Source organism: Equus asinus, chromosome 21 (genome assembly GCF_041296235.1).
Source record: "Equus asinus isolate D_3611 breed Donkey chromosome 21, EquAss-T2T_v2, whole genome shotgun sequence".
Lineage (NCBI taxonomy): Eukaryota > Metazoa > Chordata > Mammalia > Perissodactyla > Equidae > Equus > Equus asinus.
Genome location: NC_091810.1, coordinates 45,803,618 through 45,820,735, shown reverse-complemented (window position 1 = coordinate 45,820,735; position 17,118 = coordinate 45,803,618). Strand labels below are relative to the sequence as shown.

General features: G+C 39.9%; 1 protein-coding gene across 18 annotated transcripts in view; it reads left to right on the top strand.

Annotated features, from left to right (window-relative positions):
• Positions 1–17,118, top strand: part of CACNA1D (calcium voltage-gated channel subunit alpha1 D) — a 319,702-nt gene that overhangs the window by 177,448 nt on the left and 125,136 nt on the right. The gene's annotated exons all lie outside the window — the stretch shown is intronic.

The following is a 17,118-nucleotide window of genomic DNA, read 5'->3' as shown; positions in this document are numbered from 1 at the left end:
CTGATGCTTGCCAAACACTATTAATTTAGTGAAAACGTTTCTCTGAAGCCAGTTGCATTCGTGTGCCAATGTGTAGAAGTGGACTACAAGTGGGTAAAAGGATTCCTAGCCTCGGTCCCCAGGAAAGGGCCATTGTCTTTTGAGTTTTTTTCCCATTGATACATAACCTGGCCCTTTTAGGTTACCCACAGAGTATCATGAATATTTCCAGTGGTGTTTCAGATTTTGTTATGAAGGAGAAGTGAGCCTAGATTAGCACATAAATACTGAACAAAATCTTACATCTTTCAGATCAAGATCATTTATTAGCTTGGTTTTCTGCTGCTGTTGCTGTGAGAATTTTCCCTCAGAATCATTTTTAATCTTAATTGTAGAATCTTTCTTTAATGCAGGGTAACGATCAACTTTTGTACATAGATTTCCTACGGCCTTATCGTCATCCTCATCACTCAGTCACCGTTTTTGAAATTTCATTTTGTTTACCAAGTCAGCTCTGTGGGTTGACCCTCCATAAAGAGGGTTTGGTGGAGACTGAGTTGGGAAGAGGACTCCTGCTGTTTCTGGGCTCTGCCTTGCCTGTAGATGGAGATGCCATCCCAGAGCCCCTTTGGGCAGCTCTGCATTCTCCCAATCCCGCTGACACCCAGAAAGGGGAGCTCCGGGGTGTGACTGGAGGCCCAGGAGGTACCCTTCTCCCCCAGGGGAGCCTTTGTCACTCCCTGAGCCCAGACAGCCTCAGGAAATACTATTGACAGACTTGATTCCAAGTGAGTTTATCTCTTCCTCGCTCACTTTATCTTCCTCTTGCTGAGATTGCATCTCGGGAAAGTGATGGCTTCATGTAGGCTGAGTCAGTGAAGAGACCTTTATCGCGTTTTTCTAAACACTGCCTGTTCCAGAGCAGAAAGCAGAGCTCGTTATCCATCTCTGCTTGCTTTCCTCGTCTTCCCTCTCACCTGCCCTGCCTGCTCTCAGGGGATAACACATTTGGAATTCTCTTTGGCAGAGTGTGGTCACTTTTACACCATGGGCACACACTGTCATGTGAAGCCTCTATCTAGAAATGGCCAGGAGCTGACGCCCCATAGTTGGGGGGTGGGGGGTGGAGCGGAACTGAGCTGAGGGTTGATGGCATACCCTCAAGCCCTACCAAAGCTTCCTTCTACAGACAAAGGGCTCCTCAAGCCTCCTGTTCTTTCACTTACAACTTTAAAAGTGCCTGCCTCCTAATGAACCTCTGTGGCCTTAGGTTAGTGTTGGGATTGTAAGGGTGAAGTTGATCCCTGGAGACACAGCATTGTGCTTGACTTTGCCACGAGAATGGCCGTACAAGGTTAACAGCAATTCTCTTATGAATTCCTTGGCGCCCCATGTCTCCTAAACCTAACTGAACTGACTGAGACCATGGAAACCACTAATTTTAACAGTGCCAGTGACATGCCTTATCTCTGAGCTTCCTGGAGCAGGATCCATCGCCCCGCATGCTGCAGCTGCTTAAAAAAGAAAAAGGAGAAGCTCAGAGGAAGGGTTCCTCATTATAATGGTGGGGGTTAAATATGCAAGCCCATGCAGGGGGCACCCAAAGCTGGAAGATAACAAAAAGGCACACCCCCATATATTTTGGGGAAAATAATTAGTGATTTAAAAACATTTTTGTATCAAAACAAAATTAGAACACTTACAAAGGAGAGTGCAAGTGACACGTGAATTTTTAAAATAAAATCCAAGACTTCCCAATGATATTCAGTGTCAGTTCATGCTGTGCCCCGACTCCAAGGGGCTGCGCACTGACTGGACTCCACCCGTAAGGCCAGCTTTGGTAGGAAGTACTGAGGGGACTTTGTGTAAGGTAAGAACCTTCTCTGCAAAGAAGAGCCTTGCAGCAGTGTTCACAAAATTGTCCAGCATTTCCTGAGTTGATGTTGAGTGCTGGCTCTGGGCCAGAGGCCAGGGGTGCCAAGATGTCTAAGACACAGACAGAGGCCTTGTGCTCAGACATTCATTGTCTGGTGGGGGAGACTGTTAAGTGGTGCAGGATGGCAAAGCTAGAGTAGAGGTGTGGACCAAGGGGATGTGAAAGCCACATGTCTGTGAGCTGGATCTTGAAAGATGGTAAGATGTCTACCGGGGGGAAATTGAGGACAAGCTGACACGCTCTCACCTCCCCTAATAATTCTTCTCTGCCCAATTACAACTCCCTGACTTTCCTCCAAAGCAACAAATTGGGTTATTTGTGTTCATTTTCTTGTTAAAGCAAATTTAAATTATTTTTATATTAATTTAGGGTTCTTCACAATTTTTTTAGGGAGCACTAGAGAGATTACAAAACTAGAAGACGTAAATGTTAAAAGGAAAATGACTTATGTTGCAAACCCCATTAGGGACCATCAGACCAACAAAAACACAATCCTCAAAGCACCGAATTTTAGAAGTTTAAGACCATGCTATTGCCTTCTGATGAAGAATCGTTAAGTGATGCTGTGTGTCGTTAAGTCTGTTAATCATGCGGAAATCTTTGTTTTTGCTCGTTGGCGCCTTTTTTTGTGTGGCCATGCCATCCTATTGTATTCTTGAACTGATTTTAATCTGCACACTTGATTTGGTGTTGGTACATTTTTAAAGCATTATAAGACTGATGCTTTGGAAAAATCTTTGGTTTAATAAGAGACCCTTTTTCTCAAGGTGAGTATGAAGTTTATCAACTGTCTACCCTGTGTAGCCAAGCATGAACAGAGATGAAGATGATGATAGTGTTCTGTGGGAGGAGCCGAGACTGTCTCTAACTCATGTTGTGATTGCACGTTAAGTTGTCATTGAGGAGATGGTCCCGTTATGACCAGGGGTTGAAAGGAATGTCTCATTCCAGTCTACAATTCAGACAGATTATGTCTGTTCTCATAACTTGGTGACTTTTCACTTGTATAATTGTTCATTTGACTCCTTGTCCCTTTTGAGGTTTTTGTCAGTAAATAGGCAAAATAAGAGAACACAGTGTTTCAGCATTTTCTTTGGAATCACTGCCAGAGTCCCAGGGGGAAAGTGGTGGTCTTTGGACAGTGGGCTCACTTCTTCACTTGCACGACCCAGCTGATGTTAGGCACACCTGTGGTAAGGTGGAGGGCCCTTTATGCCGCCGCGGTAGGGTTCAGACCCCCAAGAAGGGGCTGGTCGATGAGAAGGGAGCTAGAAGACCTGGGTTCTGGTGCTGCTAGTGTCGTGCACTAACTCTGGGGCTTCACTCAGGAGTCCTGAGCCTCGGTCTCCTCGTCCCTCAAACAGAATGATCCTGTCACGCTGCCTTCCCCACAGGGTGGCTGCCTTTAAAGCAGCTAATGAATGTAGAAGGGCTTTGAGAGTATACAAACGATTCTACTCATTTAATGTATCTTTATCTTAAATCTATGGCCCTCTCCTCAGTCCCCTCCCTGGGGGAAGTGGGAACAGCCAAAGGGGCTCTTTGCAAATGATCTAAAGTGTACCACTTTCTGATTTCCCAGGAAATGACCAAGAAAAATGTGCTTTGTACACATATTAATACTATACGCTGTGCCCCCAAGAGGAGGCCGTGGAGGGTGTGGAGGTCGTTTGTCAGTTATAGTGTTGTGCAGCTTTAAATAGTTATGATTGAAGTTACAGCTGATAGTGATTGTTTTACACAAATAGAGGGCAATGGCCTTTCTGTAACACAGTGGTTAAATGCACTGGCTCTATGGTTGGATAACCAAGACTTGGATCTTTGCTCTAGCTTTTACCAAGTGTGAGATTTGGAGCAGATTTCTTAACTGTTTGAGCCTCACTTTGCTATCTGTGAAATGGAGCTAATAATACTAACTGCGTGGAGCTGCATGAGGATTCAGTGGGCTAAAGAGAGTAGAGTGTTTGGTCATTGTTATGGTGACGGCTTGAGTAAGTATAAAAGGGCATTTGATGCAGGAAAAAAAATCTAATCAACTCAGTCCCTTTTTTTAAAATAATTAATTTTCGGGGGGTGTACGTCATAATATATTTCGAATTCTGTGTAGATTACATCATGTTCACCACCCGAAAACTATTGTAGTCCATCCCCTCACATGTGAGCCTAATCACCCCTTTTCCTCTCCCCATATGGTAACCACCAATCCAATCTCCAATGCTATGTGATTGTTTGTTGTTGTTTTTATCTTCTACTTATGAGTGAGATCATATGGTATTTGACTTTCTCCCTCTGACTTATTTCACTCAGAAAAATACCCTCAAGGTCCATCCATGTTGTCACAAATGGCCGGATTTCATCATTTCTTATGGCTGAGTAGTATTCCGTCGTGTATAAATACCACATCTTCTTTATTCATTCATCCCCTGATGGGCACCTAGGTTGCTTCCAAGTCTTGGCTATTGTGAATAATGCTACAATGAACATAGAGGTGCAAGTATCTTTATGCCTTTGTATTTTCAAGTTCTTTGGGTAAATACCCAGCAGTGGGATAGCTGGATCATATGGTAGATCTATCCTTCATTTTCTGAGGATACTCCATACTGCTTTCCATAGTGGCTGCACCAGTTTGCACTCCCACCAGCAGTGAACAAGAGTGTCCCTTCTCTCCGCATCCTCTCCAATATTTGTTGTTTCCTGTCTTGTTAATTATAGCCATTCTGACCGGAGTGAGGTGATACCTCATTGTAGTTTTGATTTGCATTTCCTTGATAGCTAATGATGTTGAGCATCTTTTCATATGCCTGTTGGCCATCCGTATATCTTCTTTGGAGAAATCTCTGTTCAGATATTTTGCCCATTTTTCAATTGGATTCTTGTTTTTTTTTGTTGTTGAGCTGTGTTAGTTCTTTGTATATTTTGGATATTAACCCTTTATCTGATATATGGTTTGCACATATCTTCTCCCAATTGTTAGGTTGTCTTTTCGTTTTGTTGATGGTTTCCTTTGCTGTGCAGAAGCTTTTTAGTTTGATGTAATCCCATTTGTTCATTTTTTCTTTTGTTTCCCTTGCCCGGTCAGACATGGGACTTGAAAATATGATGCTCAGACCAATGTCAAAGAGCGTATTGCCTATATTTTCTTCTAGAAGTCTCATGGTTTCGGGTCTTACATTCAAGTCTTTCATCCATTTTGAGTTGATTTTTGTGCATGGTGTAAGGGAATGGTCTACTTTCGTTCTTTTGCATGTGTCTGTCCAGTTTTCCCAACACCATTTATTGAAGAGACTCTCCTTTCTCCATCATATGTTCTTGGCTCCCTTGTCGAATATTAGCTGTCCATAAATGTGTGGGTTTACTTCTGGGCTCTCAATTCTGTTCCATTGATCTGTGTGTCTGTTTTTGTGCCAGTACCATGCTGTTTTGGTTACTATGGCTTTGTAGTATATTTTGAAATCAGCAAGTGTGATACCTCCAGCTTTGTTCTTTTTTCTCAGGAGTTCTTTGGCTATTCAGGGTCTTTTGTTGTTCCATATAAATCTTAGCATTCTTTGTTCTATTTCTGTGAAAAATGTTGTTGGAACTTTGATAGGGATTGCATTGAATCTATAGATTGCTTTAGGAAGTATGGACATTTTAACGATGTTAATTCTTCCAATCCGAGAGCACGGAATATCTTTCCATTTCTTTGTGTCTTCTTCAATTTCTTTCAACAATGTTTTATAGTTTTCGGTGTACAGATCTTTCACCTCTTTGGTTAAGTTTATTCCTAGGTGTTTTATTCTTTTTGTTGCAATTGTAAATGGGATTGTATTCTTAATTTCTCTTTCTGCTGCTTCGTTGTTAGTGTACAGAAACGTAACCGATTTTTGTATGTTGATTTTGTATCCTGTGACTTGACTGTATTCCTTTATTGTTTCTAAAAGTTTTTTAGTGGAATCTTTAGGGTTTTCTAGCTATAAAATCATGTCATCTTCAAAGAATGACAGTTTCACTTCTTTTCCGATGTGGCTCCCTTTTATGTTCTTTTTCTTGCTTGATTGCTTTGGCTAGGACTTCCAATACTATGTTAAATAAGAGTGGTGACAATGGGCATACTTGTCTGATTCCTGTTCTTAGAGGGATAGCTTTCAGTTTTTCTCCACTGACTACGATATTAGCTGTGGGTTTGTCATATATGGCCTTTATTATGTTGAGGTATTTTCCTTCTATACCCATTTTATTTAGAGTTTTTATCATAAATGGATGTTGTATCTTGTCAAATGCTTTCTCTGCATCTATTGAGGTGATCATGTGATTTTTATTCTTCATTTTGTTAATGTGGTGTATCACGTTGATAGATTTGCGGATGTTGAACCATCCCTGGAATGAAACCCACTTGATCATGATGCATGATCTTTTTAATGTATTGTTGTATTCAATTTGCTAGTATTTTGTTGAGGATTTTTGCATCAATGTTCATCAGTGATATTGGCCTGTAATTTTCTTTTTTTGTGTTGTCCTTGTCTGGTTTTGGTATCAGGATAATGTTGGCTTTGTAGAATGAGTTAGGAAGCCTCCCCTCCTCTTCAATTTTTTGGAAGAGTTTGAGAAGGATAGGTATTAAGTCTTCTTTGAATGTTTGGTGGAATTCACCAGGGAAGCCATCTGGTCCTGGACTTTTATTTTTTGGGAGGTTCTTGATTGCTGTTTTGATCTCCTTACTGGTGATCAGTCTATTCAAATTTTCTACTTCTTCTTGGTCCAGTTTTGGAAGGTTGTATGTTTCTAAGAATTTATCCATTTCTTCTAGATTATCCAATTTGTTGGCGTGTAGCTTTTCATAGTATTCTCTTTTGTATTTCTTTTGTATTTCTGAGGTGTCCATTGTAATCGCACCTCTTTCATTTCTGATTTTATTTATTTGAGCCTTCTCTCTTTTTTTCTTGGTGACTCTAGCTAAGGGTTTGTCAATTTTGTTTATCTTTTCAAAGAACCAGCTCTTGGTTTCATTAATTTTTTCTATATTTTTTTAGTCTCTATTTAGTTTATTTCTGCTCTGATTTTTATTATTTCCTTCCTTCTGCTAATTTTGGACTTTGTTTGTTCTTTTTCCAGTACCTTTAGGTTGTCTATTTGGGATTTTTCTTCTTTGTTGAGGTAGGCCTGAATTGCTATAAACCTCCCTCTTAGAACTGCTTTTGCTGTATCCCACAGATTTTGGCATGTTGTATTTTCATTTTCATTTGTCTCCAGGAATTTTTTGATTTCTTCTTTGATTTCTTCATTGACGCAATTGTTGTTCAGTAGCATTTTGTTTAATCTTCACATCTTTATGGCTCTTCTGGTTTTCTTCCTGTAGTTGATTTCTAGTTTCATACCTTTGTATGAAAAGGTATGATATTATTTCGATCTTCTTAAATTTATTGAGACTTGTTTTGTGGCCTAATATATGATCAGTCCTGGAGAGTGTTCCATGTGCATTTGAAAAGAATGTGTATCCTGTGTCTTTTGGATGGAATGTTCTGTATGTATCTACTAAGTCCATCTGGTCTAGTGTGTCCTTCAAGGTGAGTGTTTCCTTACTGATCTTCTGCTTGGATGATCTATCCATTGGTGTAAGTGGAGTGTTAAAGTCCCTTACTATTATTGTGTTACTGTCTATTTCTCCTTTTATGTCTGTTAATAATTTCTTTATATATTTAGGTGCTCCTATGTTGTGTGTATAGATATTTACAAGTGTTATATTTTCTTGTTGGATTGTTCCCTTTATCATTATGTAGTGCCTGTCTTGTCTCTTGTTACAGTTTTGTTTTAAAGTCTATTTTGTCTGATATAAGTATTGCTACCCCCGTTTTTTTTCTTTGCCATTTGCATGGAATATCTTTTTCCATCCTTTCACTTTCAGTTTGTGAGTGTCTTTAGGACTGAAGTGTGTCTCTTGTATGCAGCATATACTTGGGTCTTGTTTTTTTATCCAATTGGCCACCCTATGGCATTGGATTGGAGCATTTAGTCCATTGACATTTAAAGTAGCTATTGATAAATATGCATTTGCCATTTTGTCCCGTTTTTTTCTAGGTGTTTCAGTAGTTCTTCTCTTTTCCTTTCTTTTTCTCTTGCTCTCTTCCCTTGTGGTTTGATGGCTGTCTTTAGTAATAATTTTTATTTCTTTTGTCTTACTTTTTTACTTACTTGTTATAGGTTTCTGATTTGTGATTACCATGAGGATCCTATTTAATATTCTATGTATATAACAGTCTATATTGAGTTGATAGACTCTTTAGCTTGACCTCTAAGAGCTCTACTTTTTCACTCCCCTCCTCCCACATTATATGTTTTTCAAATCATATATAGTCTCTTGTTTAGTGTGTGTCTATCCATTACCCTTTTATTGTTGAAATAGGTGATTTTAGTACATTTGTCTTTTAACCTACATATTATCTTCACAGGTAGTTGATCTGTTACCTTTACTGTATTTTTACCTTACAAGTGATTTTATTGCCTGGGTTTTTTTTTGTTGTTGTTGTTTTGATAATTTTTTTTTATCTCTATTTGTGGTCATTGCTTTCCCACTTAAATAAGTCCCTTCACCATTTCTTGAACAATTGGTTTCTTGGTGATAAACTCCTTTAATTTTTGCTTGTCCAGGAAGCTCTTTATCTCTCCTTCCATTCTGAATGATGACCTTGATGGCTAGAGTATTCTTGGCTGTAGGTTTTTTCCTTTTAGCACTTTAAATCTGTCATGCTGTTCTCTTCTCGCCTATAGGGTCTCACGTATAGGGTAAGTCCGCTGATAGCCTGATGGGCTTCCCTTTATATGTCACTTGTGGCCTTTCTCTTGCTGCTTTTAGGATTCTCTCTTTGTCTTTAATTTTGAACATTTTAATTACAATATGTCTTGGTGTGGACCTCTTTGGCCTTATCTTGTTTGGAGCTCTCTGTGCTTCCTGAACTTGGATGTCTGTTTGCTTCCTCAGGTTAGGAAAATTTTCATCTATTATTTCTACAAATAAATTTTCTGCCCCTTTGTCTCTCTCTTCTCCTTCTGGAACACCTATAATCCAAATGTTAGCACGCTTGATATTGTCCCAGGGTTCCCTTAGACTGTTCTCATTCTGTCTAATTCTTTTTTCTCTTTTCTGTTCTGCTTGGGTGATGTCCTCTAGTCTTTCCTCTAGCTCGCTGATCCATTCTTCTGCCTCCTCTACTCTGCTATTGAGTCCCTCTAGTGAATTTCTCATTTCCAATATTGTATTCTTCATTTCTGATTGGTTTTTTTAATCTCTTCCAGTTCTTTGCTGATGTGCTCACTGTGTTCATCCAGTCTTCTCCCCATATCTGTGAGCATCCTCATGATATTTTGTTTGAACTCTTTGTCAAGTAGGTCACTTGTTTCTGTTTCATTTAGTCCTTTTTCTGGGGTTTTGTCCTGTTCCCTTGCTTGGAAAGTATTCCTTTGTCTCCTCATTATGCCTCTTTCTCTGTGCTTGTTTCTCTGTATTAGGTGAGTTGGCTATGTCTCCCGATCTTGGAGAAGTGGCCTTATGTATGAGATGCCTTATGAGGCGCAGCAGTGTGCTTCCCTCTTGTCACCAGTCCAGAAGATCCAGGAGTGACCCCTTTGCGGGCTACTTGTGTCCTTCTGCTGTGGCAGGGTTGCTCCCACTGCAGGTACCCAGAGTCTAGTCTTTCCTTCCCTGGCCAGCTGTTTGTAAATCCAGTTTGGGGAACCTCAGCACTGTTGGCTACAAAGTCTATCAGCAGACTCCTATTGCAGTTTTTCTCTTAATTGGGTTGGTACCCAGTGTAGCTGGTTGCTAGGCTCAAGGGCTTACAGTTGTGATAGGCCTCAGGCCTGCAAGGCTGTTGTCAGTTCTCTTAGGAGCACAGCTGAGTGGGGCTGGCCTTTGGCACTGGGGCACTCAATTGTTTCATGCTTTGGAAGGTGGGGCTGATCCTTTTTATGGCTGTTTGTGAAGCACAGGTCTTCTGCTGCTGATTAGCCTCACCCCCCAGAGGACCACATACACCATCAACACAGTCCTGGTCCATGCACACTTCTCAACCCCTTGGAGCGTACCTTGACACCACACTGCAGAGGCCCCCACCTCTCCACCAATGCCTCCCACAGTTCGCCTGGTCCTCACACAGGCCCTGCCCCACAGAGGCAGACACCCTTGCCTGCCTTTAGAGGATCAAGGCACCCAGTCAATGCAGGCTGAAAAGTAGCCTGAGGGCTTGCTGTTAGGTGGGGCCAGTCTCTAGGGCTGGTTGCCTGCCCTGGCTGAACTAGATTAAATCTGTGCTCTAGTGGGCATGGCAGACCTCTGGGCTAACAGTCCAAGGGATGAACCTTAATGGCACCCACCACCAGTGCGGGGGTGGGGGAGGCGGGAGTTTGTGTCAGCACACCTGGACCTGCTCAGAACAATGGCCCTCACCAATGTCTCAGTCTCCGGAGAGGTCCCTCCTCTCACCAGGATGCCCCCCAGAGCCCACCAGGTGAGTCTTGTTTCACCAAATCAACTCAGTCTTTTTTAACTAATTAATAATAATTGGCCAAGATAGGCCTGGATTAGTGAAAAGTCTAAGTTATGTGGTATTTTAAAATGTTTTATTAAATATACATTTATATAGATAATGGCATAAGTCAGTGATTACTAAAGGATATTACTACATAAACCACTTCCTGGGGGTCCTTTACAGAATAGATTAAGATCATTTATAATTTGTCTATGAATTAAAAGCTTTGATTTTGCCTTTATCTTATGACAAATATTTGAAACACTTTCTCAAGCAGAATTTGTATGTTGTTAGAAGATAAATGTTCTTTGAAAGCCAGATTTTATGGCATAAGATTGAATTTAAACCCAGCCCATGTCTATAAATTCAAGATCATTCAGGTCTAAATTAATTTGTGTTCTTTGTGCCCCAATGAGTTCCAGATCTACCACGTCACAGGTATCTTCGTAAATCATTAATCCAATTTTATGTTACTAGAGGTCTGTTTATTTTAACTTTAGAAGTTGTGAGGGAACATGGATGAGGTGAAGCTTTACAGAAAAACAAAGGCCATTTTCAAACCAGTGGATCCTCTGAATCGCACTGTTGGGGCCTTCTTGTACCCTCTTCTAGTTATATCCAGTCCCAGGGGCTGGACAAAGGCATGGCTACTTTCTTTGTGTACCTGCTGGATAGAGAGAATGGTGAAGGCAGGTGGTGGTAGTGCTGGCACTGTAGACCGTATGATATCAGAATTTTACAGAGTAGGATCAGGTTTAGGGCATTGTAATTTGCACCCTCGTCCATTTAAGTTCACACCATGATGAGCCATGGTAAACCCATGATTGCCTCTGATTTCCTCCCCTTGCATGTTGGCTCAGGAGGCAAAACATACCAGGGAGATGGTGGTTGTATCACTTGTGAATATTTTCTAAGTGGAGACATATGCTCCGGGAATAGGCATTCTTATAAGTTATTCATGACTGGGATTAGATTTTGCTCTCATTCAACACTTTACCAGCATCTGCTGATAGAAAAATGAACAAAAGAATTTCTTCCTGTACATATCCCTCTGAGATAGCTGCATGAGTAGTTGAATTGCTTACAGAATTGAAAGGGGTCTTGTTAGGTGATGAGCTAACCAGGGTATCAGTATGAGTGGTTACCACCATATTGCCTGATAAAATTGCGCTGAGTTAGTGAGTTAACTCCATATCTTGACCAACAGATCAAGAAGGCATATAGAGGTCTAGTCTAAAACCAGAGGGACAGTGAAGGGTTCTTTGTTGGTAGTTCTTACAATAAAAAAAAAAGATTTTCCTATGTGTAATTAGTGATGATCAGGCTGCCAGAATTCCAGACAAAGACACTCTTAATGATCACTTGTAGCAAAATACTTCCCCACATTGAGCTCCATTTGCCTTTGGTGTGACTAGGCTAATAATGTGAAAGATGTGTCCACACAGTTGGATGTCTCTCTTCTTGAACTTGGAAGTAATATTTTGAGTAAGGTTGAATGCTGAGGGAGAGGTCCGTGGTCCTTTAGTAACTTAGCTGGTTTGGCTTTGGTAGAACGAGAAATTAAGCCCTGCTTCAGCTTTAAATGGAAGAAGGCTAAATTTCCTTTTTCTAGTAAAGGACCACGCTCAACATTTATATATACTTTTTAAACACTGAACTTTCTTGTTGCAGAGTTAAAAGGCTGTCGGGGGTAGCTGACAGCTGGATCCTGATGCTGTTGGTACCAAGGTACCTGAAGTGCACAGGCTGGTAGCCACACCTGACATTAACAAGTGAGTGGTAACCTCTCTGCCGCTGGCTTGCAGCTACTGTTTCCATAGAAATGGCTGTCGGGATCAGTGGAAACGAGGTAAGTGAAAGTTTTCGCTGATCCTTGTTTCCATCAAGCTGACATCTGTTTCCCTGGCAACAGCAGTGGACAGCAGCCAGGCAGTAGCAACAGATTCAGTAGAGCTCTCTCACATGTCAGCTGTGGCTATCATCTGTTCCTGACCAAGTTCTTTTTTGTAATGCATAGCAAAGACCTCTGAGGACCCAGGAGGCACCTCTGGCCACATGTGTCCTCCTGGGTGCCCACTTTGCCTGTGGGGAGCTCTGTACAAAGCAGCTGCTCTGTCAGCAGCCTTCTCTCCACTGTGCTCTGGTTTGTCGATGTGCACTTCAGAAGGGGAGGGGTAGATGAGGGCATCGGTGCTGCAGGGTAGGCGGTTGAGTCTGTTGATCCCGAATCCTGGGGGAAGAGAATTCATTACAGTGCTTTCATGCACAGACCCAGCTCTTCATAAAGCCACTGGTACCTCAATGGTTGAAATTAAAGCCATTATTTTCCTGTATTCCCTGTTCAGTTGGTGGCATTAACAATTGCTGTCACTTGTACAACGAAAGGGATGTTTATGAATTTAATAATTTGACTTCCTGTGAGACATGTATTGACGATTGCCTCTAAGATGCTACTGTCAACCTTATGCGAGTCCTTTTTTCTTCTAGGTAATATTCTTTTATAGGCTGGTAAAATTGCCTATAGATATCAAATATTGGTATAGCCGGGCAGACCAATATGTCCATAGTACAGGGAACTCTTCTTTATTAGAGTTCAGAAGTTGTTCCTTTCCTGGTGTTTCATTTTAATATTTCAGCAAATGTGTGCACCCAAGGCATGAGTGTCTTCCTCCTCATATGAGACAGCCTTCACAGATCCCACACAGCACAGGAGAGCCATCTTTATTGCCCTGGTGTGTGAGATGAGAGCACATGGAGACCGACACAGAATGAGTTGCTGGGCACTGTCTGCTTCTAAACCCTTAGATATATCATTAAACAAATATTTTCTCTGAAACGAAGCTCTTGAGATTCAGAGCTGTAGCTCTGAGAGTCAGATGACGACATGGGTCCACAGTGTTAGGAGAATTTCGGTTGGCTATCTAGAAGAGCGCTGAAAAATTGTGTATTTCCTGTCTTTGGAGATCTTTCTGAATGACTTTGTTCCTCAGCAATCTGGGCTAGGACAGCTATGCTTGACCTGGAGGCAGTATTTAGGGCTGACCCTGTACGACCTGGTTGCATTCAACATAACAGACTAGTAAGCAGAAAAATCTTGCTAGATACTTTTTTCTCTTTCTCAGACTTCTTAAGAAAAAAATTACTTTAATTCATCCATTCAATGAATATCTTTTGAGTGCCTACATAGTAGTAGAGAACTTGCCAAGCACCTTCCTAGGTACTGGAATTACATTGGTGGGGCACACCAGAGTTCTTGTCTTCATGAAGAAAGACAAAAATTTATAAACTTTTATAACTTCTTGGAAACAAAGGTACATGGTGCTGTAAGAGTGTTTAATGGGCATAACTGATCTCTAAGAGGTGAGGGGAAGCATGCGGGAGGAAGTGAAGGGAATGAATAGCCATCATGTCTAGACAAGATGGCAGAAGAGGTTGGTGGAGAGTGATCCAATCAAAGGAAAAACTCTTGCGAAGGTGCTACAATAGGAAGAAGCAGAGGACATAGAAAGAACTGAACAAAGCCAGGTTGGCAGGAACCTGAGGGGCTGGGAAAGGAGAGTGGAAAAGAGAAGGAGACTGATCAGCAGAGCTCAGATCACAAAGGTCCTTCTAGATAGACCATGTCACAGATTTTGGTCATTAGCTGAAGGATACGGGAACCCACTGATGAGTTTTAAGGAAGAAGTGATAGTGTATGGGTGTTCACTGTATAATTCTTTCTACTGTTATGAATATTTGAAATTTTTCTTAATAAAATTTGGAAAAATCTGCATATAAAAGTCACTCTGGCTACAATAATATGAATGGACTGAATGGATAAAAGACTGGATATAGGAGACTAATTTAAGGCTATTGTAATCCTCTTCCAGCCACAACATAGTAACAGTGCTGGAGTGGACCTTTCACCATAAATAATTATAAAACTGGCCAAAATATGTGAGGCACTTTTTTTCTAGAAGCTGGAAATGGGCAGCACGGGATTGGGATCCTGAAGAGAAGGGAAACACGTGAAGTAATCCTCACAATTGTCCTGGCTTTCTGCCCAGAGACACTTTTAGAATTGTAGCACAGGGAGGCAGAGCCCAGCAGAAGATGACATTCTATTGCTAACAAGACAAATAGTGGAGGTCAGGCTGCTGAGACAGCTGGAATTTTCAGGACAGAGTACCAGAGGGAGGTAAAAAGAAAAGGGACTACAGAAATCTGAATAGGGTTTCTCTGAAATCTTGGATCGTATGTGCCAGGTGAGACTTCTTGATACATGGTAGAGAATAGCTACCAGAAAGCTGTGAGCTGCTGGAAATCTCAGTATTGGGAAAGGGAGAGGTTCTGACCAGCTGGAGTGGATTGACACTGATGAATACATTGGACATTCAGCTGAGACCTCAGAAGAGCCAGACATCAGAGGTGGGGCTGTATTAGTCTTGGAGTAAGAGCTACTCTAGACCTGCCCTAACAAATCTTATAGACAAGCTTCAAAAAGGTCAGGCCAAGTGGCCAATTAATTAAACACCTGCCCCCAAAGAGTCAACACCCATTAGAGGAAATACCACAATCCAGATTTCCCCAGATGTTTCCCCACATCATTAAAAATTATGGGACATTAAATAATCAAGGAGGGAGAAGTTAGTGGAAATAAATTGAGAGATGACAGCAGTGTTGCCATTAGCAAAGACTTTGAAATTGCTACTATAAACCTGTTGAAGTAATTCAAGGAAAAGATAGACACAATAAAGGAATAGATGGTAAATCTCAATAGAGAAATAGAAACAAAATTATCTGAAATAAACAATAGATTGGACAGCAATGGGAAAAAATGTCAGTAAGGACTTCATGAGCTCTAGGACAATAATAAGCAGTTCTGATATATGTGAACTTGGAGTCCCAGAAGTAGAAGAGAGAGAAATTGAGGTAGAAAAAAATGTTTAAAGAAATAATAGCAGAAAATGTTGCAAATTTTATTAAAACTATATGTCCGCAAATCTGGGAAGCATGACAAACCCCAAGCAATATAAACACAAAAAGAAGTGCACCTAGGCACATCAAGTTAAGTTACTGAAAATAAAACAGAACATTTTACAAGAAACCAAAGGGGAAAAGGCAATTACATACTAGGAGAAAATAGTAAGACTGTTCACTGACTTATTTTCAGAAATAGTGCAAGCCATAGGACAATGGAATGGCATTTTTAAAGAGCTGAAAGGACAAAACTAGAATTCAGTATTTGGCAAAAATGCTCTTTAAAAAGTAAGATAAAGTAAAGAAATTTTTAGACAAACAAAAGCCAAGAGGATTGGTTAACAGGAAGTGTTAAAGGAACTTCTTCAGGCTAAAGAAAATAATGCCAGATGAAAATTTATGCATTTAAAACGTAAGGACTGTCAAAAATGGTAAACATGAAGGCAAAAATAGATTTTTCCTAATTTCTAAATTTGTTTAAAAGATAATCATTTAAAGTAAAAATAATATAGTATTATAGGGACTATAACATGTAAAAGTAAACTATATGGCAAGCACAAAAGATAGAAGGGAGCTAAATGGAACTTTACTATTGTAAAATTCACATTATATGTGAAATAATGTAATAAGAATTCATGGTAGACTGTAATAAATTAAGGATGCATATGATAATCTCTAGTGCAGTGGTTTAAAAAATAAAACAGTGGTATCTTAAAAGCAAAAAGAAGAGGTAAAATGGAATCCTAAATAGCACTAATACTTAATTATCAAAGTAAGGCAGGAAAGGAAAAAAGAACATGGAATAAACAAAAAGCCAATAGCAAAATGGTAGACATAAACCCAATCATATCAATAATTGCATTAAATGAAAATGGATACCACATTTTAAATGAAAGACGGAAATTGTTATAATGAATAAAAATGCAAAATACTATAAATATAAAGACAGATGAAAAATAAAAGAATGGGGTAACTATCTTAAAACCAACTATGCAAATAGACTTCAATAAGGAGTATTTCCAGAGATAAAGAGATTTCAGATACAGAGACATTTCAGTCATAAAAGGGTCAATTCATCAAGAAGACACCATGATTCTAAATGTGTTTGTCCTGGGTAAGCTTTAAAATACATGATGGAAAAGCTGTCAAAATTAAGTGGAGAAATCAATAACTCCACAAACATAGATGCAATTTTTATAATCCTCTTTCCATAATTGATAGAGCAAGGAGATAAAAAATACTATAGGTGATATCTAAACACTATCAACCACGTTGACCTGATTGATATTTATAGAACACTACATCCAATAACTGAAGAAGACACATCCTGTTCAAGGGCACATAGAATATTCACCAAGGTAGACCACATCTGGTCTGGAAAAAAAAAAAAAAAGAAAGAAAGAAATCTCAATCTCAAAAGATTGAAATTTTACAAAGTATGTTTTTTCTAACAGCAATAGATTTAAAATAGAAATCAGTGACAATGAGCTGTCTAGAAAGTTCTCCAAATATTTGAAAATTAAATAACACATCTCTAAATAATTTACACTTCAGAGAAAAATATTACAATTAAAATTAGAAAATATTTTAAACGGAATGATAATGAAAATAGGTTATCTTGGAATTTGTGTTATCCACCTAAAGCAGTGCTTGGAGGGAAATTTGTAGCTTTAAATACCTACGTTAGTGAAGAAGAAAGGTTTAAATTCAGTGATCTACATTTCCATCTAAGGATCTGGA